Source organism: Hyperolius riggenbachi, chromosome 3, assembly GCF_040937935.1.
Source record: "Hyperolius riggenbachi isolate aHypRig1 chromosome 3, aHypRig1.pri, whole genome shotgun sequence".
Taxonomy (NCBI): Eukaryota; Metazoa; Chordata; class Amphibia; order Anura; family Hyperoliidae; genus Hyperolius; species Hyperolius riggenbachi.
The window spans coordinates 453,802,005-453,824,032 of NC_090648.1; positions in this window are offsets into that span (position 1 = coordinate 453,802,005).

Sequence of the window (22,028 nt, forward strand, 5' to 3'; positions counted from 1 at the left end):
TTCCATGGGCCTTATTGGGTGTCTGCCCTGCTTACAAGCCTGTGCGTTGTATGCTTAGGAGAGAAAGTCAGATACTTAACTCAGTTTAGGGAAGCCTGATCGGCTCTGTGCTACTGCACCGGCGTGAGGCGTCCTCTTTCAGGGATGGGAGCATGGACCTTGCACACTCTTCGACAAGCCCTCATAGAAGAGGTCCGGGGGATCCCAGTGCTGGATCAGATTAGCGAAGGGGATTAGGGAAGCTTCTGAATAACTGTCAATAATCTGATTTTGGCCAGCCAGAACGTGACCTGACCAGAGCTGGATGGCCAAGTCCTGAAAATCAGTAAAGTTCAGTGGCGGCTGTGGTGGTGTCTGCAAGTCCCCAGGCTCTGTTAACTTCTTCAACCTGCTGCTAAGTCCCGATTTCCACTCCCTGTGTGCTCACACAATTGTGGGAAAATAGATGGGGCAGCCCCTCCCAGAAGCGTGACTGCATGGCCTCTCTGGCTTCTTTTTGCAGCCCCCTATTACCAGTATTTGTTGCCTTATGAATAGCCATTTTGCATCATCACACTAGTGCCACATTACTCATGCGCATGCGCAATAGTGCTTTCAGTCTTCGAAACAGCTGATAAAAACAGCTGGTTTCGGAAACATGCTCAGTTGCTTCTGGTGCTGCTTCCAGGTAGGGCATCATAATATTAGAGGGCAAGTGCACGTGACGTCTCTGAAACCAGCTGTTTTTATCAGCTCTTTCGGAGACTGGAAGTTCCGCATGAGTAACGCGGCACTATCGTGATTTAGTGTAATGGTTATGTCATGACGTTTAGGGAACACCAACAATCTAATGCATACAAATCTGGCCCTCAGAGCCATTATATTTGGTTTCCCCACTTTTCATTATGTTTGGCCCACTTAGGACCACCAGAGAAGCTATATTGGAGGGTAAGCCCTAGATCACCAGGGAAGCCATATGAGCAATCCTAGTTCGGCTGGCACACCAGTAATAATAATCAAGCAGTTTTATTGTATGCACAACATGACAATTGTTTCGGGGCCACGGCGGGTCCCCTTCGTCAGATAAAGTGCAGACATCTATGTCTGCACTTTATCTGATGAAGGGGACCCGCTGTGGCCGTGGCCCCGAAACAATTGCCATGTTGTGCATACAATAAAACTGCTTGATTATTATTACTGGTGTGCCAGCCGAACTAGGATTGCTGTTATTGGATCGATGTTGCTTCTGCATCAAGGCTGAGCACCCAACATCCACGACAAGGTGTGCCTATCCACAACTAGATACTGCAGGGAAGCCATATGGGGACAGGGAAAGCACTAGGTACCAGGGAACTGTATAGGAGAGGGAGAGGGGGCACTAGACACCAGGGAACTGTATTGGAGAAGAAGGGGGCCACTAGACACTGGGAAACTGTATAAGGGAGGGAGGACCACTACACATCAGGGAATTGTATAAATGCGGGAAGAAGGACCACTAAACATCAGGGAACTGTATAGATGAGGTAGGAGGGCCAATAGACACCAGGGAACCATATTGGGGAGAGAGGTGACCACGAGACATTGAGGTTGGCCCGCCACTTGGTCCCAGAGCTAAATTTTGGCCCACTTTGTATTTGAGTTTGACACCCCTGATCTAGGGTATACCAACACCACACCTGCAACACATAGGGCTGCAGTAGAAGACATGGGAGCGGAAGTTGGGAGGGAAAGGGAGCATGGAGAGGTTAGAGGAGCTGGGGACCTACAAACACCACTGCTGCCGCTGAACTGATTTTCTCAACTTAGTTGGTCAGCTCTGGTCAGGTTGCGTCCTGGCCAGACAAAATCAGGAAAGAACAAGATTTTTGCATATTGGCCGCATCAGTTGGCCATTTCGGGTATTGGCCGGCTAGATCCTAAAGTGGCCAACTATATAATCACTATAAAATAACATCCGTTCTTTCCCACAATGCAATGAGATTCACTTCTATTCAGTACCCCATGTGGGCAGGGACGGGATAGAGGAGAAGTTTGAACAGCTGTTTTTAGTAAAACTAAACTGTTATATTTACAGGAACTGAAGCAAGAGGAGCCAGCAGCCTGGTATCTAAATATATTCTTTTACAAAGTAAACAGACTTGCAATGCAGAAATCCTTGTGTGTTGCTGATTAATGCAAATTTACCACGTTACACATTAATAAAATGGGAGACTGAACCACGGCTTTAAAAGAGGCCAAAATATTCACGTGGAGCACGGCTAATGCAATTATTACGGTTTTTAACGAGAAACCTTTATTTAATTTATGTGAAATCTGATTTAGCCTTGCCCCACTTGGAACACAACATTCATGTAAATTAGGAACTCCTTGCGCAGGGAACGTAATTGGGACCAGAAGGTGGAGAGGGTTAATAGAACAACGGAGACTGGAAACAAAAACAGAGGAAGGTAAATAGCATGCCATCCTGTACTGAGGCCGCGTGGAAAGTATAGTGCGCCTGGCACTGCTCTACGGATGCACAGCTATGCGCACCCCGCCGGCCAGGACGTGCTGGGACACAGCAATATTTGCACTGGGTTAATGCTGCCTTCTGCTGTGTTTGGTAAACAGTGCCACTATGGTGTGCCTGAACCTTGTGATAAATACTGCCTTCGCGGTGTTGCCATTTGTTATTAGAAGCGTCTCCATATTTACAGTGGGTGACGGCGATGTATGTGTGCTGCCTGCTCGGGTTTCTCAGCTCCAAAATAAATTCTGTTTATTATGTTTAGCGGAAGAGCGGGGGATAAATCACGATTAGCCTTCAAGGTACTCGCAGCCAAGAGAACGTTTAAAGAAGAGACTGGCTAAGCGCTGCTTAAAGGGATACTGTAAAAAAATTCTAATGAGGCTTCCCCTGTCCTCCTAAACCTCAGGGATCCAGCGCTAGCAGCCCACGAAAAATCTTAGCGGCTACAATATTTACCTTCTGCGCAGGCACAGTAGTGGCTTTCTGATGGGCTCCAGTGGAAATAGTCGAGCTTGATAGGATCCAGTCTCCTGCACAGGTGTGAGTCGTCTGTGCCTGGGCAGTAGAGCGGCCCCGATCAGGCTTAGCTATTACCGCCGAAGCCCACTACTGTGCAGGAGCGCAGAAGGTAAATATTGAAATGTCTTCTGTTCGGGGGCTGCCAGCCCTGGAACGCCGTAGCTTAGGAGGATGGGGGAAGCCCCATTGGGATCCAGAGGCTTCCCCCTCCTGAGGTAAGAACCCCTCATGGGAAGTTTTCTTTATTACAGATTACTTTAAGGCTGGTTTCAGACTGGCAACCGGTGGTATACGAGTGTTTAGCACCGCAATGCTAAAACTAGCCTTCAGGGATTACCGCGGCAATCTTCCTTCTGGTTGCAGGCCAAGCAGGAAGTAAGGCTCTCTAGTGCTCATTTCCTGTGGCTGAAATTAGAATTGCACGGAAGTGTATTAAAAAAATACAGTTCCACGCATGCGGGCTGCACTGCGGGCTGTCTAAAAATTTAAAAAGCTGTGTTGCCTTAGGCTTACTTGACTTCTAGTCTCCACACAGTGCCGCACACGTCACCCGACAAAACAGGCTGTTGCCTGTGCATAAAATTTGCAGCTTTCAGCACATCGCATCTCGCCAGGTATGAAATGCCCCAGAGACTTACATTGGCGTAGTGTTACCCTGTGGAAAAACAGGGTAATATACCACTCCCCTGTGAAAGGGGTCTAAACGGATACTGTAGTGAGAGGGTAATGGAGGTTGCCATATTTATTTCTTTTTAAAGTGTACTTGATGTCAAAATAGGAAAGAAAGTTAGATACTTACCTCAGCTTGTGAATAATCCAGAGGCTTCCCCATACTTCTTGAGCTTGCTGTCCCAGTGATGGGACCCTCTGAACCTATTCTATAAGGACTTTTCAAATAGTGATGATCGTAAACTGCTAATTACAGTGACGCAAAATTTCGCATCGTTTTTCACAATTTCGTCCATGCGTAATTCCAGTGTGGATATTCAAATGATTTTGCGTAATCTATTTGTAATGTTGTGTAATTTTGTGCCAACTTTAGCGGTTAATAGCAAAGCCCTCATGCACACTATCATGACCAAAATTGCTACGTATATTAAGGGGGAAAGTGGGAAGAAGAACTTTTCGTTTTTAGGAAGAATGATTTTAAAAACGCAAAGGAAAAAATTGTTTATTTTTTTTTTATATATTACCTGCTCCCAGCATGATTGGTCCACTTCACTCCTTCAGTTTACAGTTGCCATGCAGCCAGCCAATCACCGTGCAACTTCCGGTCCTGTCACATGACATGGGATGGAAGTTGCACAGTGATTAGCTGGCTGTGTTGCACCTGTAAACTGTGAAGGAAGTGAAGAGAACCTATATTGCAACTGGGAGCAGATAATGTATAACTATCTGATTCACTGCCGCTCTGCATTATATACTGCACTGGCAACACGTTTTGTGGATTTGTGCCCCCTTCCTCAGGCTGAATACAGTGCCAAAGTAGTAATAAGCCTAAGCAGAAGGCACTGCTTGGCTTATTACTTCTTTGGCACTGTATTCAGCCTAAGGAAGTGGGTACAGACCCACAAAGATCATTGTTTTGTCAGAATCCGCTCTGCTGGCCTTTATTCCCTGGACAGTTTGTTGGTTTCCTATGCAGGTTGCATGGTTCAGTCCAGGGAAAAGAGGCCTTTTTCTCAGCTGGCAAGATTCGGGAGGCTTGCTGCTGTGGTGACTGATTTGCATCCACTTATCTTGCAATTTGTGTTTCTGCTTCCTTTGAAGGTTTTCAGTATAAATGTCACTTCCTCCCAGAATTCCTTGCTCGTCATATAGGTTTTGTTTGGTGAAGACTGACTTTAGAGCCTCAGTCTCTCTGTATCTTATTGCTGAATATCCTAGTTTAGTTAATTATTGGGGAGTACACTTTGCACTCCTACTAGTGCTGTCAGTTTTGTCTATTATTTTGTACTTGTCACGGAATAGCCGTGAGAAACGCAGGTGAATCTAGAGGATTCACAGTCGCTTTCCTGATCGCTCCCTGTCGGATCTGAGCAGTCGTGCAAGCGATCCGAAAATGACATTTTGTGTTATTTTAGATCCAGAGATATGTTCCCCTGTGAGCCAGAGCAGTCCCCTCACCCCTCCGGAATGTCGCACGTGGCAGGACTCCCTGCAGGGCCCAGCTCATTCCCCCTACAGCAGATGTCCCCATGAAAAGGACCAGGAAACTGGCTCCACAGGGGGGCCATAGAAAGCCAGCCGATCCGGCACCGAGCACGGGCCATAAGAAAAGCATGGGTGATATGATTTCCTGTCGGCATACGAAAACCGTATGTTGCACAGCTATAAAATTCATATCGTCTTGTTCGGTAAAATCTGGCCATCGTGCTGATATGAAATTCCTTGGGATAGACCGTCCGGTTATCGAGATATGAATCTTCTCAGGAGCCTGACCCGCTGGCTTAGCCGTGTCTGATGTCATATTAATCTGTATTTTCCAACAAGTCTGAAGCTGTTACCCCCCTAAATATAACGTGTATGGTTCAGGAGTTACAGCATTTCATAAGTTTAGCCCTAAAATCTCTCAGAGGGAATGAACTGTCATTGGTGGGTGGCTCAGAGGGGCCGGCATTGCCACACCCCCAAACCAGCTTCATCAAAAGCACCTGGCCAGCAGGAGGGCATCAAGTCCTCCCATTCCATCCATATGAGAACATCCTGCTGCCAGCTCAGAGGACATAGGGCTGGTGGCCATTTTGCTGAACTTTGAATGAAGCCCTGAGACAAAGGACACATGTGCGGGCGGCCATCTTGATTGGCCATCCCTTCTGTAATCTGGAACAAAGAATTCTGCTGAACTCTGATTGAAACCAAGAACTTTATGATTTTCCCACAAGGACATATTTCCACAAACCATAAGTATTTTCTTCCTTTTTATTTCATACTGGCTATTACTGTTTTAATAATTGTGATTTTAATAATTGTCTGTATATATTAATTATTTATATTGCATGAATAAACGACTTCCTCCAAGTCATTCACTGTCCGCTACCCTGCTTATCAGCACACACAGAACTGATCCCGGGTCTCTGAAGATACGCTACTGTTTGTTTGTTGTTGGCTAGACAGAATACCGTGTGTTTAACCGTTTTATTCGCAGGACTAGTCAGTCAGTTAGTGGGCTCCACGGTCCCATGGTAACCGCGGTGGTGGCAGTTTACTCTGAACCAGTAGGTGACGTTGTAATTACCCGTGTCTCACAGGCTCCCTTCTGAGTTGTCTGCGGCTAATTCTTAACGGTTCCTGCGCATTGACTGCGACCAGAGTTCGCACGATCTGTGCGCTGGCACCGTTTAGAAGGCTAAGTGCGGTCAGCCACTAGGGCTCCTGTGACAGTGTTAGGCAGCGGTTGGGACCTGTGTTGTGCTGAAAGTATCTAAGATAGCGCTAGCGCTATCAAGAAACGAACTAATTCGTTGGTGTAGCTGGAAGGCAATATATTTTTTATATATACAGAGAAACTGTGTAGCCACCAGTACCCCTCCCCAAAAGTTTTATTTTATTTGGCATGGAAATGTCCGGGAACTACCAGAACATGTGCCTAGCAGACCTGGAAAATCTTTGCGAAGAGAGGGGCATTGGCATCCTCCGCAAGAACAAACGGCACCTGATAGCAGACTTGTCCAGATGGGATGCCCAGCAACTGCGGGAGCCGGGAGTGTCCGCTGAAGTGGATACCAGCCCATCTGACAGTCTAGGGGAACCAGAGACTGAAGATCCTAGGCGTACAGAGGTTGAGCATCCTGCGGGCCCTGTTGCAACAGTTACGCCAGAGACTGTCAGTATGGACCCCAATCCCAGAGTTTCTGAAAGTACTCGCCTGGAACCGGCCAGTACTGGACTGTCCGTTTGTACTGATCCGCTAATGCAGCAGGCATTACAAAAGCTGATGGACACTGACCTGGACAAGTACCTGCAGTACATGCGTGAGGAGCGCCAATCTGCAGAAGCGCGGACAGAGCGCCAAATGCGGGAGGAACGGGAGCGGCAAGCTGCTGCTGCTGAACGCCACGCGGAGAGGGATGCCGCTGAGCGAGAACGGGAGCGCCAACGACAGCATGAGCTAAACATGGCAAAAGTGCAACAGGCCAGCCGGAGTTCACCGCCCAGCCTCCCTGCTGAAGGAGCTGCACCACCCGTAAGTGCAAAATTTAAATTTGCTAATATTGAAAAAGACACAGACATTGACTTGTTTTTGCGGTCTTTTGAAAAAGCATGCCGTCAGTATCGTCTGTCCCAAGACCAGTGGGCCAGACATCTGACACCTTTGCTGCGCTACAAAGCGCTTGATGCCTTCGCAGAATTGCCTGCGGAGAAGGATAATGATTATGCTGCTATAAAAGACGCTATCATTACTAAGTACCAGCTGACGCCAGAAGCCTATCGGAAATAGTTCAGGGCCTGGCAGAAAAAGTCTTCTGATTCGTACCGAGATGTGGTCAGCAGCTTGCTCACCACACTCCGCCAGTGGACACTAGGCCTCACCAAAGGGTCTTATGGCGTCCTGGAGGACTTGATAGTCCTCGAACAATTTCTGAACATTTGCCCTGCTGATGTACGACAGTTTGTGTTAGAACGCAGGCCGGCTTCAGCCACTGTCGCTGCAGACCTTGCTGAGACTTTTGCAACTACCCGGGTGGCTGATACCCGCAGAACTGTCCCATCCAGCTGGAGAGGAGGTCAGCCCAATACCTCGGCAGACCCTCCTGCCCCTGTGAGCCGTCCGCCACAGAGGCCACCCAGCGCAGCTGCTGCACCCAGGCCTGCAGCGCCTGGAGAGGTCACCTGTCACTACTGCCGCCAGCCCGGACACATGAAATTCGACTGTCCGGAGCGGAGACAGACACCACCAGCACCTGGATCATCTGCATCACCTGCACCTCACCCTGTCACCCACAGCAGAGGCAGCCCGCCAGCGAACCACAGCCTGGATCATCAGATTTTGTCCTGTTTGCCCGCGGAAAGGAAATCCGCAACCGAACCGACCAGCAGCAACTTGTTAGAGTGAACGGCAAAGTTGTCACCGGATTTCGAGACACCGGAGCTGACATCACGTTAGTTCACTCACACCTTGTGCCAAAGGAGAGCATCAGCTCCAGCCGATCCCTTGCCCTTACTGGAGTAGAGGGCACCCTTTTTCACATAGCCCACGCGACAGTGAAGCTGGATTGGGGATTAGGGATCCATGAAAGGGTTGTTGGGGTTATGAAGGATCTCCCAGTCCCTGTGTTGCTGGGGACTGATTTGGGCAAGCTTGTGTCCTACTATGAACCTGCCACGACCGCCTTGTCGCTCACGGAAGGAGACGGACTCTCCACCCACCACCAGGTACTTTATACACTTGGGGGAGCTCCAGGGGGAGGCGGGTTGAATGTGCCCAGTTCAAGGGTACCAGGTTCAATAGTGCCTGCTTCAAAGGCACCTGAGTTTGAGGTACAGACTGTCTGTTGTGATGATGCTGTAACTGTACCTGAGTTTACTGTACAACCTGTCTGTAATGAAAAAATGTCTCTACCTGTCAATGTCATTACTGCATGCAATGATGATTTGAGTAATGTCCGTCTGTGCCATTCTGACAGTGTACCTGTGCTAGCAGTACCGCGCAGCTGCACTGCTCAGAACCCGAGCTCAGAACAGGTGGAGGGGGTTCCGGCCTCCTCCCCCTCCTCTGACCACGGGGATGAGACCTTTCAGCCACTGGCCTCGTGTGACATGAGCCAGTTGGCTGAAACTGACAACGCTGTATTCTCAGCTGCACTACAAAGTGACCCAAGCCTGGAGGTGCTCAGGCAGCAAGCCGCTGAGCCCCTCGCAGACGGGGCCGCTTTCAAGGTGTACTGGGAAGGTGGGAGACTGTACAGTGAGTCTGTACAGCCCACTACAGGTAGATCCCACGCGAATACCAAATGGCTTGTGGTCCCGAGTGCGTTCAGGGGACATGTGCTGAAATCTGCACATGGTAATCCTCTGACAGGGCACTCGGGTGTCCGCAAGACACTTGCCGGTATTCGGAAACAGTTTTATTGGCCCCGGATGAACAGGGAGGTAGCGAACTACTGCGGGGCATGTGCCGTCTGTCAGGAGCTGGGAAGGTCCAGGGATTCCCGCGGGGTTCCCTTAGGCCCACAGCCACTTAGCAGGGGAACCCTGCGTGGGCTGGCTGTTGACCTAACCAACCCACTGCCCGTTGTCAGCAGTCCTGGCAGACACCACGTTCGACTGCAGTGGCGCAAACGCCCTGTCCAGAACGGTCCATGTCGGGTCAACCCTGAGGGTAGCAGACCGCGACCGGTCCAGGGGAACCGAGCCACAGGCTCCAATAGGTTTTCCCGCCCCACCGGCAACCCAAGACCCGTCAGCCAGGTTGGCCGACACCGGAACGCTGATGGGCTGTCCCGGTGTCAGGGGGAACTAGACCCAACAGCACCGATGGCTGCTACGGCGGATGTCTTGCTGACAACCCCCTCACAGCGTCAGGAAAGGGAGGTGTCACGGAATAGCCGTGAGAAACGCAGGTGAATCTAGAGGATTCACAGTCGCTTTCCTGATCGCTCCCTGTCGGATCTGAGCAGTCGTGCAAGCGATCCGAAAATGACATTTTGTGTTATTTTAAATCCAGAGATATGTTCCCCTGTGAGCCAGAGCAGTCCCCTCACCCCTCCGGAATGTCGCACGTGGCTGGACTCCCTGCAGGGCCCAGCTCATTCCCCCTACAGCAGATGTCCCCATGAAAAGGACCAGGAAACTGGCTCCACAGGGGGGCCATAGAAAGCCAGCCGATCCGGCACCGAGCACGGGCCATAAGAAAAGCATGGGTGATATGATTTCCTGTCGGCATACGAAAACCGTATGTCGCACAGCTATAAAATTCATATTGTCTTGTTCGGTAAAATCTGGCCATCGTGCTGATATGAAATTCCTTGGGATAGACCGTCCGGTTATCGAGATATGAATCTTCTCAGGAGCCTGACCCGCTGGCTTAGCCATGTCTGATGTCATATTAATCTGTATTTTCCAACAAGTCTGAAGCTGTTACCCCCCTAAATATAACGTGTATGGTTCAGGAGTTACAGCATTTCATAAGTTTAGCCCTAAAATCTCTCAGAGGGAATGAACTGTCATTGGTGGGTGGCTCAGAGGGGCCGGCATTGCCACACCCCCAAACCAGCTTCATCAAAAGCACCTGGCCAGCAGGAGGGCATCAAGTCCTCCCATTCCATCCATATGAGAACATCCTGCTGCCAGCTCAGAGGACATAGGGCTGGTGGCCATTTTGCTGAACTTTGAATGAAGCCCTGAGACAAAGGACACATGTGCGGGCGGCCATCTTGATTGGCCATCCCTTCTGTAATCTGGAACAAAGAATTCTGCTGAACTCTGATTGAAACCAAGAACTTTATGATTTTCCCACAAGGACATATTTCCACAAACCATAAGTATTTTCTTCCTTTTTATTTCATACTGGCTATTACTGTTTTAATAATTGTGATTTTAATAATTGTCTGTATATATTAATTATTTATATTGCGTGAATAAACGACTTCCTCCAAGTCATTCACTGTCCGCTACCCTGCTTATCAGCACACACAGAACTGATCCCGGGTCTCTGAAGATACGCTACTGTTTGTTTGTTGTTGGCTAGACAGAATACCGTGTGTTTAACCGTTTTATTCGCAGGACTAGTCAGTCAGTTAGTGGGCTCCACGGTCCCATGGTAACCGTGGTGGTGGCAGTTTACTCTGAACCAGTAGGTGACGTTGTAATTACCCGTGTCTCACAGGCTCCCTTCTGAGTTGTCTGCGGCTAATTCTTAACGGTTCCTGCGCATTGACTGCGACCAGAGTTCGCACGATCTGTGCGCTGGCACCGTTTAGAAGGCTAAGTGCGGTCAGCCACTAGGGCTCCTGTGACAGTACTATCTAGTTTTGTCTTGTCCTGTACTTGCGATTGCACAGTCTCCAGCGGTGACTGACAGTGAATTGTTTAGTCTGTTTTGTCTGGATCAAACGCTTGCTGTTGTCTGGTGTTAGGCAACCGATTAGTAAGCGTTATCGTTATTTGTTTGTCTTTGTTTTTTGTGTTCATTTGTAATGGCCCATACTCACGAGGGACTTTTGTCGCCTCAACACGCGGCGCGCGCGTGTTGCGGCGACAGGTCGCCCGTGAGTATGGGCCGTCGCACACGCGCGCACCCCGAACTGTCGCCCGCCGCTCATGTCGCCATGCGATTGAAACTTTCAATCGCATGGCGACAGTCGCCGCTGCCCCCCCGCCGCAACTGTCGCTAGTCCGCGTGAGTACGCGGACTAGCGACAGCAACCTCCATGTAGGTACATGGAGCTTCCGGCGGGGGGAGGAGGAACGTCAGCGACAGCTTCCGCCTTGCCGCTGGTCCCTCTTCCGCGTGTGTACGCGGAGGGACCTGGCGAGAAGCTGTCGCCGGCCTGTCGCCCACACGCTCACGTGTGCTGGCGACAGGCCACATTTCTCGCCCGTGAGTATGGGCCATTAGTCAGAGTTGGTACGTTTGTCACTGTTTTGCTTAACGTGCGGTGACCGTGCTATTAACACGCTTGTCACTGTTGCGCATAACGTGCGGCGACCGCGTTTAGTTAGTTCGTTTATTATTTTCCTTGGCGTTTGGATTGTGGTTATTTGCTGTGTATTCCTTTACTCAATTCATGCTCTGTCTTTGTTCAGTCTTGTGTTTCTGAGAGCAATCACCTCTCTTGCAATTGGCTGTCTCACTCTGGTCTGTTCAGTTGTGAAATGTCTAACGTTGCTGGGTGGCGACTAGATTGGTAGACATTCATACAGTCTGTCTCTGTTCCTGCTCTCTATTGAGTTGCTACCTTGTTTATATCGCTCAGTGCTGCTCCACGTCATGCAATTTCAATCTGGCATCTGTGGTTGTACAGAGGTCTTGTTCCTCTGTACTCCACAGCTCCATCTGCTGGTTGGAATTCTCCTCTACAAATGTATTTACATATACTGGGTACTCTGCTTCTGTGACTGTGGGGATTTCCATCTGTTTCAGCGCACTAGGGGCTCGATTCACAAAGCGGTGCTAACCCAGTTAGAGACTTTAGGCATGATAACCATTGCACCACTCTGGTGAAAAAGCCAGTTTAGGTGTGATAAGTTTAGGCATGATAAGTTTAGGTGTGATAAGTTTAGGCATGCTAAGTTTAGATCGCTTGCAAAGTCCCGCACAAAGCAGCGCCATTAAACTTTATACGAAATGCACCAGTCTTTGCTAGCGTAAAACTTTTGATCAGCTGTGCACTGCGGTGCTAACGCAGTTGGTGCTTAAACTTATCACACCTAAACTTATCACACCTAAACTTATCATGCCTAAACTGAGTTTAGGCATGATAAAGGGCTTTTCACCAGGGTGCTAACTGTTAGCACCGCTTTGTGAATCAGGCCCTTGGTGTGCGCTGATGGTGGAAATCGACCCCAGATCATTACATGTTTATTATACGAATTTGTCTTCAATGAGGTAAGCCACCTCACATTTTTTTCATTTTAGTTGTTTTTAACCACTTAAGGACCGGGCCTTGTTTGCGCTGATCTGTGCCGTGTGGGCTCTCCAGCCCACAGCACAGATCAGCAGGCAGCCAGGGCGACCAGACTTCCCCCCTTTTTTCCCCACTAGGGGGATGTCATGCTGGGGGGGTCTGATCGCCGCCGGCTATTTTCGTTCAGCAGGGGGGCTCCTCAAAGCCCCCTCCACAGCGAGTTTCCTCCTCCTTCCCCTCTTCCTACGAGCGGCACAGGATGGCGATCCATCCTGCGCCGCCTCTGATAGGCTTCAGCCTAGCAGATGCCGGCGATCCCCGGCCAATCAGAGGCCAGGGATTGCCGATCTCCAGCAGCGCCGTATGATGTAAACAGCAGGGATTTCTTCCCCGCGTGTTTACATTTAGCCTGCAAGCCGCGATCTGAGGCTCGCAGGCTGTTCACGTATACACCCTCCGTGAACTGACATGGTAACACCACTTCGACCTGCCAACGCCTATCGGCGTTAGGCGGTCATTAAGTGGTTAACTCAGTTTTATCATAACTTGGGTGCCTCTTTTTCCCTTCGTAGGTGGCTGGATAGTGTACTGGTTAAGGGCTCTGCCTTTGACATGGGAGACCAGGGTTCAAATCCTGGCTAGGTCAAGTATCTATTCAGTAAGGAGTTCAAGGCAAGACTCCCTAACACTGCAGGGTGGCCTCCTGAGCGCGTCCCTGTGGCTGCAGCTCTTGAGCGCTTTGAGTCCAACAGGAGAAAAGCGCTATACAAATGTTCCGATTATTATTTTATTATTATTATTATTATTACGTTCCTGTAGAGAAAACCTCATGTCATTGTTTTTTTCTCTATTGTTCCAGTGCTTTAGTCATGACCTAGAGCCAGACAGACACCATATTGATATCTTCACCGAGTATAGCTCTGTCCGGAAAATACTTCCGTCACTGGAAGCCATTTCACAGTGTGAGCGCTGCACGTAAGTCATTCACGAAGCTGTCCTGTCGTATTACCGCAGTCAGCTTGGCTCCTCTGTAGCCCCCTATTCCTGGCCAAAGACAATTCCTTAATTTCATTTCTGCTTATTAGAGAAATAACCATATCCAAAGTTGGCTCCTCAGACTCTCTACTTCAAATCGATTTCCTGCTTGTGTTCAACTGTATTTTAACACATTTTATGGTTTATATTGATTCCTCTCTGGCTGGATCATATTTAATGAAATGATATTCAACTCTAAATAAAACCGTGCTAAATGGTCCTGTCTCCACTAGGCACAGAACAAAGCGAGGCCATGGCCGATGGGAAGAAGGGGTTAAAACACCCGTCAGCGCACAGGGCCACAAAGCCCTATCACAATGCGTAATAAGGACCTGATGGTTGGAAAATCTTCTTTGGCTTTGAGAAAGACTGTGAAGTATAATTCTGCTCACAAAAATAGGAGTGTTGCTTTACATGTTGCCAGAAATCCAATACAGGTAGTCCCCGGTTAACGAATGAGATAGGGACTGTAGGTTTGTTCTTTACCTGAATCCGTATTTAAGTCAGAACATTGTGCCATCTCTGTCCCTTGTGCCTCCACTGCCCCCCTTTGTGTCATCTCTCTCGCCCTCTGTGTCTCCTCTGTCTCCCTTGTGCCTCATTGTGTCTCCCTTGTGCCTCCTTAGGTCTCCCTTGTGCCTCATTTGGTCTCCCTTGTGCCTCATTGTGTCTCCTTGTGCCTCCTTATACCCCCCCTTGTGCCTCCTATGTCCAGCTGAGGTCCCTTAAGCAGAGTAGGCGCAGCGGAACCTGCATCAGCGGCGTCTCACCTGTGGCAGCTCCTCCAGAATGCGTCATTACACAACGCAAGAGACGCCGCCGGGGGAACAGTGAAGGGAGAGAGGATGGGCCACACAGCTTCTGGGCAGCATGATTAGATGTTTCACCACCATGTAACAGTTGAGACGTCGCTGATGCAGCTTCCACTGCGCCTACACTGCACAAGGAATGGGCATCAGAACAGGTAGTCTCCTACAGCGTTATGTCATTGCAGCGGATCGGCAGGCGTTCGTATCGGCGGGTTGTTCATAAGTCTGGCGTTCGTATGTCGGGGACTACCTGTAGTCTGTTTTTATTAGGAATTGTTTTCCATCTGTCCGGAAATTGTGATGCTTAAAGTGACACTGAAGCGGAAAAAAAGGTATGATATAATGAATTATATGTGTAGTATGGATAATTAACCCCTTGAGGACCACAGGCTTAAACCCCCCTAGTGACCAGGCAATTTTTTTACAATTCAGCACACTGCAGCTTTAACAGTGTGCTGCACGGCCATACAACTTAGCACACAAATGAATCTGCCCTCCTTTTCTTGCCACCAACAGAGATTTCTGTTGGTGGCAACTGATTGCTGCTGCGATCGTTAGTTTTTTTTTTTATTGGAAAAAAAATAGCCTTTTTTCTTAAATTACTGTAGTCCCCCTCTCCTCCCTAAATTGGCCCTGGATGGCAGTCTGTCCACTTCCTCTCCTCTCATAGGCATCAGCCTATGAGAGGGTTTTCATTGCGAGCCGCTTGATTGTGAACCGTTCGGAGGGACAGCTAATTGTCCCTTGTACATCGCTGCTCTAGATCGCAGTGCTGTACAGATGTAAATAAAGAGGGTTTTTTTTTCGTTAATAGCCTGCCAGCCGCGATCGTGGGCTGGCAGGCTGATCACGGAGCTCTCTGCAGGGCACGATCGCACGTATGCGTGTTCCCTGCTAAACCCTGCCTACAGGACCAGACGCCAATCAGCGTTAGGCGGTCAGGGGCTGCCATCCTCCCGCCGCTGATCAGCGTTAGGTGGTCGGGAGGGGGTTAATAGAACATTAGTAGCAAAGAAAATAGTCTCATATTTTTATTTTCAGTTACTGTATATAACTTATTGCATCATATTTTCAGTTTACAAACTACACTCTGCATTTTTAAACTATGAAACGGAGCAGCACTAATAAACCTTTGAACTCCTTTGCAGTAAAAGCTTATCTGAAGTTGTCTTTCACTGTTTATTTGATGTATAAGTGCTTCTGAAAATAGCACTGCTCTCTGACTAAATTAGCTAGTGAGCTCAGAGAACCTCTTTTGCAAAGATAACAAGTGAAGTTTCTTAACTCTTCCTGTACTGGAAACAAACAATATGAAACTCATTACTGTGCTACTAATGTTTTATTTCTTAGCTGTACTATACATACAATTAATTATATTATAAGGAGGTTGTAACTTCTTTTAAAAAAAAGTTAGTAGTGATGATCGTAATAAACAAATTACATTTATGCTAAATTTTGCATACATTTTTGCAATTACGGCCATACGTGATTACGATTTGGACATTCAATTATTTCATGTACAGTAATCTGTTAGTAATTTTGCATAATTTTAATGTATTTTTTTGCGTAATTTCGTGCCGAATTCAGTGGTGAATAGCGCAGCCCCCATACATGCTGTCATCACCAAAAATTGTTACGTATGTAATAGAGGGCCCAACCTCGTCCTTGAAGGATATTGCAGCTTTACAGGTATTTCATTGTTACCTATGTTAAGGGGAAGGGTGGGAGCAAGTAAAAAAAATTTGAGTTTTTGAGAAATTTGATTTTAAACATGCAATATTTACCAATTACCAATTCTTCAATGCAATAATCATATCCTTGGGCTTTATGGTCTAATAGGGAGGACATACAAAGTCAACCTGCTACAATATGGGAGGGAAAAACCACAAAGTTAGCCTTTAAAGGACATCTATCGACTAAAGCAACTTATTTAAAATGTTGTATGCTAGGGCCGACCAGCATTCACTGCACATGCGTGACCACGGGGCCGCTCCATGCTGTTCACAACAGTGCTCAGCCTGGAACGTTCTGCACTGGTGCAGAAGTACTGCACCTGTGCAGAACGCTCCTGGTTACAGGAGCGTGACCGCGTGCCACGAGGCTGCACGCTCTAACAGGCGCAGAAAATTCAAACCTGACAAGGTTGCCATCTGCAAAGGAGGGGACCACAGGGCATTGACTGGGAGCGGAGCTGCATTGAGGGACAGATAGGCTGCCAGGGGCTGAGGAAACCCCAGGTAAGTAGATCTTGGGTTTTTTTAAGCTCTGACCTTCCCTTTAAGTTTCCAGCAATGTGTGTGGTTATTGTCTTCACCTATCTGCCTGTTCAGAAAGGCATTATCAGTATATCATTATCAAGGCCCCCCCTCCCCCCAACATGGACAGCAGCACTGAGCAGCCAGAGCTTTGTTACATGCTGCAGAGCCAGTGTAACATCACAAGCAGTCAGTCAGGAGTGGTGTATACATGTCTCCCTGACTGCTAGTTATATTACAGCACATGTAGCTACCTGTTACCTCCTCTTATCAGCTTTCCTCCTCAGACTCTCAGATGATTTTAAAGCAGACAGAGAGAACTGTGGAAATAAATATTGCGCCCCTAGCACTAGTGGTAATGTGAACCCTAATACAGAGTATTTTAAAAAAAACTTTTTTATCGATAGTTGTCCTTTAAATAGAAGACAAGAGGTGACTCACCTTTCAAGCAGCAACACAGAAGCGAAGCATCAGCTATGAGTGGAAGCGACCTTTAAGCAGAGCGCATGGGCGACCTTATTCTTTCCATACCATGCTTTACATTTCAAGAGAACTATTTTGCCTTGAAACCACCCATCGCTCGGAAAAGAATAACTCCACGGTCGCGCCATTGTTATGTAAATGCACACTTTTTTATTTTTCTAAACACAGACACGTCCTCTCACTATGTGACATTGTAGGAACTCCCCCAGGATTACAGTTTTCACTCTATATGGCTATTATGGAAGCCGGGGAACGTAGGACGGCGCAGTGCGAGCTGGCGGTACGACGAGGACTGTGGAGGATTTTTAATGAGCGCAATCATTATGATGAGAAAAAAGGAGACTGACTGCCAGGAAGAGGGAGGACATGGCTGCTTCAGCCGCGAGATGAGATTGCAGAATTAAAGCACTGTCCTGTATGATATCTCATAGCGTCGTCTGGAAGATAGAGGCTTGAAGGCCCCTATCATTCATTTTTTATGTTATTATTCACTTTACCCTCTTTTATATGGATTGCCTTTTCTTGCTTTTTTGATCTCTTGCTCGCAGTATTTTCATTCATTAGTCTTTCCATCTGTGACGTCGTCGCCCTGGCAGCAGGATATACAGAAGAATGTCATTTTAAAGTCCTGCTCCATGCATACATTTTCCCAGCCCTGAACTGGCATCTAGTTTAGCAGTGTTTTTTTATCAGTGTGTTTCTTGTTATTATAACTATTTTTTGTTATTACTATAATGCATTTACAATCACTAAGCACCAGTGGCGTAACTTTAACCACTTTACCACCACACGTGCGTATATCTACGCTTTTTTTAACACCCTTTCCCCACCAGGAGGGTAGATATACGCACCTACCGGCGCTGTCCGCGCTCCCACTTGCTCGTGAACGAGCTCCCACACTCGTGCACGCTGCCGGCCGCTCACCCGGAGATCAATGAAAGGGAAAAAAATGTTCCCGCTCGTTGATCTCAGCCCCCCAGCAATGATCGGCTGCTTCTATGAGAAGCAGCAGGATTATTGTGAAATAAAAAAAGTTTCCCAGCCTCATTGAATGTCCTGTAAGCGTACTTCTGACGCTTACAGGTCGCATGAATGAAAAATGACTGTGGCCATCTTGTGGCCAAATAGTAAAACTACATCCAAAACATTTTTCATATACAAATACATACTTTTACACTATAAATGTACTCATTACCTCCCGCACTCCCCAATTTATTTATTTTTTGTAATAAAAAGAAAAAAAATTACAATTAAAAAAAAAACATAAATAGTTACCTGAGGGACTGAACTCTTTAAATATTTATGTCAAGAGGGTATAACACTGTTACTTTATAAACTATGGGCTTGTAATTAGGGATGGACGCAAAACTGAAAAAAATGCACCTTTATTTCCAAATAAAATATTGGCGCCAAACATTGTGATAGGGACATAATTTAAATGGTGTAATAATCAGGACAAATGGGCAAATACATTTCATGGATTTTAATTACAGTAGCATGCATTATTTAAAAACTATAATGGCCGAAAACTGAAAAATAATGATTTTTTTCCCACATTTTTTCCTATTTTCCCATTAAAACACATTTAGAATGTGACATGATGAGATAGACATGTGTATGTACAGTGCCAGGCACCCTAATAACTATGCTGTGTTCCTTTTCTCCTTTCTCTGTCTGAAAGAGCTAAATTTCAGGTATGTAAGTGGCTGACTCAGTCCTGACTCAGACAGGAAGTGACTACAGTGTGACCTTCACTGATAAGAAATTCCAACTGTAAAATACTTTCCTAGAAGAAAATGGCTTCTGAGAGCAGGAAAGAGATAAAAAGATCAATAGTACATAGATTTTAGCTCTGGCATACTTCAATGAATGTGTCATTGAGCAAAAACAATAAAACAGTTAAAACTTACAAAGTAGATTTAAACATAAAATAAAACTGTGGAATATCTTAAAAGTCCTTTTTAGGAGAAGGCAGATAGATATAATTGTTTATTTCACGTGTTTATTTTCGCTTCGGATGTCCTTTAACCATTTCACAACTGAGGGGTTTTACCCCTGAAACACCAGCGCGATTTTTCCCTTTCAGCGCTGCTTCCATTACTGTACTGATGTACTATGATTGGTTATTGGGGACTGGAGAGTCCCCATAACCAATCATTGTACTGCAGAGCCAGGGTGTGTGCGCGCGCGCGGGTCGCGGGGGGCGCGCGATCGCGGGCTGCAAGTTTGTTTACCTTGCATTGTTTTGAATGAAGACGGCATTTGTTTGAAGCCGTCTTCATTCTACTCGCAATCGGCGAGGCTAATTGGATTTAGGAACGCTTGTTCCTAACATCCAATTAGTAACCTGCTGTGCGGGCTGGCTGGAGTGTGCGCGAGAGTTCCCCGCCCACTCCCAGCCAGTAAACAAACAAGTGCGCCTTTCTCCGTCCCTGGGGGTGAAGCGGTGCGCAGAGGGACGGAGAAATTTAGCACTGGGGGGGGTGAAGTGGTTAATATGCTGGGCAACTGAGCAAAATTTGTCAGGCTTGGACTCCCCCAAGCTTGTGCGGGCTACTGTATTCTTCAAAATATAAGATGCTCCGCACTATAAGACGCACCTAGGTTTAGAGGGCAAAAATCAGGAAAAACTATTACTAAACCTGGTGCGTCTATGGTGCAGAGGTCTCTTATTGGGAATCAGGGGGTCTTAAAATTATTAGGGTTTTCTTTGTTATAGACAATATTTTGCCCTTTTTAATACCGTTATGTTAACATATTTATTATTCTTTCTTAGAAAAAGGTGAAGAACAGTGGTGCTCAAATACCCCTTTTTAAAATTCGAGTTTGGTCGAATTCGAATAGTAAATTATTCGAGGTCAGTCGAATATTCGAGTCGAATAAATTTTACTATTCGATTCGACCTCGGACTTCGAGCTCACTATTCGAGTCGGTATTCGAGCTCATTATTCGAGCTGACTATTCGAATTGGCCTTAAATAGCTTCCCAACACTTGTTTTGAGGGTGAATGATGCAAGAAACATATTTTTTTCCAAGTAACAACAGCAAGTGATTATGTGGGGATGTTCCTTTAAAAAAAAAAGGTGAAAAGAGAAGTTGTGTCCAGAATTTTGTTCAGTACTGTATATACTTCTTCTTCTTCTTCTTCTTCTTCTTTATCTTCTATATCTTCTTCTTCTTCTTCTATATCTTCTTCTTCTTCTTCTTCTATATTGTCTTCTTCTTCATCTTCTTCTTCTTCATCTTCTTCATCTTCATCTTCTTCATCTTCATCTTCTTCATCTTCTTCTTCATCTTCTTCATCTTCATCTTCTTCTTCTTCATCTTCTTCATCTTCTTCATCTTCATCTTCTTCTTCTTCTTCTTCTTCTTCTTCTTCTTCTTCTTCTTCTTCTTCTTCTTCTTCTTCATCTTCTTCTTCTTCTTCTTCATCTTCTTCTTCTTCATCTTCTTCTTCTTCATCATCTTCTTCATCTTCATCTTCTTCATCTTCTTCTTCTTCATCTTCTTCATCTTCTTCTTCTTCATCTTCTTCTTCTTCTTCTTCTTCTTCTTCTTCTTCTTCTTCTTCTTCTTCTTCTTCTTCTTCTTCTTCTTCTTCTTCTTCTTCTTCTTCTTCTTCTTCTTCTTCTTCTTCTTCTTCATCTTCTTCTTCTTCTTCTTCTTCTTCATCTTCTTCTTCTTCATCTTCTCCTATATCGTCTTCTTCTTCTTCACTTATTTCTCTTTTCATTTTTTTTTTTTTAAAGAAATGCAGCTATTTTTGAGCGTAACAACAAATAGCTGGTGGCGCACGCATGTTGGAAGCGCCATTGTATGTGCTCCCTGGCAGTGGAAACACACAGACAGCAGGAGGTAAATTCAGCAGCAGGAGGAGGAGGATGAGTGTGTGGCAGCATGCAGTCAATGAGGCAGGCAGCGTGACATAATAGCCCTGGTACCTAGCGGTGATACCAGGGCTGTAAATAAACACAACAGGAGGTCCCAGACAGCGGTCGTGCAGCCCACATTGTGTCCAATACACAACTGGGACAACACAGTTTTCAACCCGGGCACCTCAGAAAAATTAAACCTTTTTTTGTAATGGTTTTGTAGTTTTGGTTTTACAACCAATTACACAGATATATAGCTATTTTTTGACGTAATAGCTGGTGGCAGAGTGGCAGCAGAAGGTAAATCTGTGTACCCTGGCGGTGGGAAACACAGACAGACAGCAGCAGCAGGAGTAATGGAGGAGTAGTGTGAGTGTGGCAGCAGGTAGACAGCGTGACATAATAGCCCTGGTACCTAGCGGTGATACCAGGCCGTAAATAAACACAACAGGAGGTCCCAGACAGCGGTCGTGCAGCCCACATTGTGTCCAATACACAACTGGGACAACACAGTTTTCAACCCGGGCACCTCAGAAAAATTAAACCTTTTTTTGTAATGGTTTTGTAGTTTTGGTTTTACAACCAATTACACAGATATATAGCTATTTTTTGACGTAATAGCTGGTGGCAGAGTGGCAGCAGAAGGTAAATCTGTGTACCCTGGCGGTGGGAAACACAGACAGACAGCAGCAGCAGCAGGAGGAGGAATGGAGGAGTAATTATGTGAGCAGCTATTGTTTGACGTAATAGCTGGTGGCAGTGTGGCAGCAGAAGGTAATTCTGTGTACCCTGGCAGTGGGAAACACAGACAGACAGCAGCAGCAGGAGTAATGGAGGAGTAGTGTGAGTGTGGCAGCAGGTAGACAGCGTGACATAATAGCCCTGGTACCTAGCGGTGATACCAGGCCGTAAATAAACACAACAGGAGGTCCCAGACAGCGGTCGTGCAGCCCACATTGTGTCCAATACACAACTGGGACAACACAGTTTTCAACCCG